Genomic DNA, 2,616 nt, shown 5'->3' on the forward strand with positions numbered 1-2,616 from the left:
TATATTTTTAATCACACAATGATGCTGGGTAGGAACACTTTCGTTGCTTGGGTATGACTCTTTAAGGCAGTCCTCCTGTTTGACCCCTCTTTGTATCGGCGATGGTTTGTTAAACTTTTTGGCATATTCCGTATTGTGCAAATTGGAATATTGAAGGGGAAACTTGATCTTCAAGGGGAAAAAAGATGTTACCCAAAAAAGATCTGCAATTCATATAAGTGAAAAAACAATTTTCAGCAGAGGAAGGGCCCAGTGAGTTTAGCAGAACAGTGAAAATTGCCTCATTTTATCAGAATTTGAAGAGCCAGGTTGTAAGGTCAGGGGCGGGTGAGCAGAAAGGAGTCGGACCCAAAGCGGCTGAACAAGGCTTTATTGGGGGTTGGGCCTCGGGCAAGATTCACCAGTCCTCCAGGGTAGAGGGCCGGGGAATCTGCGCAGGGCTCGGGCTGGCTCCCTGGGGCCTTTTTAGTTCGGAATTGTCGGGGGAAGGCTTGAGGGTTTAGCGTCCCCCTGGGATTAACCGGGGGACTCCGTTGATTGACAGGCGGTTGTGAGAGGCAAACTAGGGTTTACCTGTCGGTCTCTGATTGGCTGTTCTTGGGCAGGGCTGCCTGATGCTCCGTCCCCATATGGTTGCTGAGACCTCCCTAGCATAGGTTACCAACAATAATCCCATTCTTCAGCATTAATTCAAGAGAAATGAAAACAATATCCATAAAAAGACGTCTAAATGTATGACCACAAATGCTCTAAATACACCACAAAAGTTAGGAACAGTCCAGGTGTCCACCTGGGGAGGAATAAACGCTATATCCAGACAAGAGACCACTACACAGCCATGAAAAAGAATGAATCACTGATATTTGCATATTGCAGGGAACTAAACAGAACCTAGTTTATGATTCCATTAATATATGACTCTAGAAAATGCAAATCAATCTATAGTGAGAGCAGATCAAGGGTTACCTATGTGGTCAAGGGATATTCTTGAGAAGGGGCACAAAAGAAGGTTTGGGTGAGACACAAATGCTCTCTCTCTTGGTGCGGATATGCATTTATTAAGACTCATTAAGTTGTATGCTGAAGCTCCATGCATTTCACTGCATGAAAGATAATCTCAATAAAAACATTAAAACAATAAGAGTCATGTTGAGAGCAATCCGGGTCTTCACCCCAGCCTGCCTTTCTGCTCCACATGTGTTGAACTTTTCTCTGTCCTGGCCTGTGTCCTGTGTCCGGGAGGCTGTCCCATCACGTGCTGTTTCTACCTCCTACACAGCTGAGCCCTGAGGTGTTCCAGACAGTGGAAAGGAAGTCTCACCTGGGCGAGGAGGGCAGGACAGCAGTATGCATACCCCATTAGCTGCTCCTGGGTAGGGTTTCACGTTTAAAGACTAGAGAGGTGGCCTCGGCCTGGGGAAAGATGCTCTCTGCAAGAGAGGGCTGTTCCCCAGCCACCAGGGAAGAATTAAGGATGGTGGTAGCGGTGGGTCCTTATTGTGCTGGATTCCCAATTTCAGGAGACGAAATCCTTCACAGATTTCCCTCACTTCAACCTTGTTCGATCACAAGGTTATTTTCAAAAATCAAGATTGATGGACGACTCTATTGGTACACATTCTATTAAGATTTTCTTATTTAATAGGCTAACTTATATGGAAACAAAACCCATCATTTTGTACCACATTTAATTTCTTAGAGTTAATTATCTTGTGGTAGAAAACAAAAGCTCATCAAAACATTTAAATTCAGCAAACACTTCTACTGCAAGAGTATTATTCACTGTGTGTAGACATGAGTCTATGTCTGGAAGGGGCAAGTTCACGCTGGGAGTGGCATGAAGGGGGGGGTGTGAAAGGCACTATAAGAATTCGAGTGGACCGGCTGTGTGCAGTCATGTCTTGGTTCCTCACCAATCTGTGTCCCTGAGGTACTTGTTAAACCAAAACTCTTGACACTGAGGGATCTCTGAAATAAAGGGTTCATTGGGCTGGAACAGATGCTAGCCAAAAATGGTCCAAAGTCTGGAACAAGTTCCTGTAACTTCTAGCAGCAAGGCTAGATTGCAGCTGGAAAGATGTCCACTGGGCCTAAAGCCAAAAGTATTTTTGTAAAGAAGACTGGGGGAAGGAGAACCCAAGTGGTTTGCATTGACGCTTCACTGACTCTGGACCAGGATAAGAGGACAGTCCATAGGAGTATTTGTTCCATCAAGTTTGGCTGGAGTCCCAAGCAGGACGTGGTGGTGGTGGTGGGGTGTGTGTGTGTGTGTGTGTGTGTGTGTGTAAATGTGTGTGTATAGGAGAGGAGATTATTATTTTTTTTCCTTTGCTATGCTGGGGATGGAACCCAGGGCCTTATGCATGCTAGGGATGCTAGGAAAGAACTTTACCATTGAGCTACACCCCCAACTCCCAGTTAGGTTTTTAACATACCTTCAGGAATGTGAAACCTGAAATGACCTTTTGTTGTGTTTGGCCCATTGCATTTTTTTTGGTTTGTGTTTTTTGTTTTTGGTACTGGGGAGTGAATCCAGGGGTGTTCAACCACTGGCCACATCCCCAACCCTTTTATCTATTTTATTTAGAAACAGGGTCTCACTGAGTTGCTTAGGGC

The sequence above is a fragment of the Sciurus carolinensis genome, chromosome 16 (genome assembly GCF_902686445.1).
Source record: "Sciurus carolinensis chromosome 16, mSciCar1.2, whole genome shotgun sequence".
NCBI classification, from domain to species: Eukaryota; Metazoa; Chordata; class Mammalia; order Rodentia; family Sciuridae; genus Sciurus; species Sciurus carolinensis.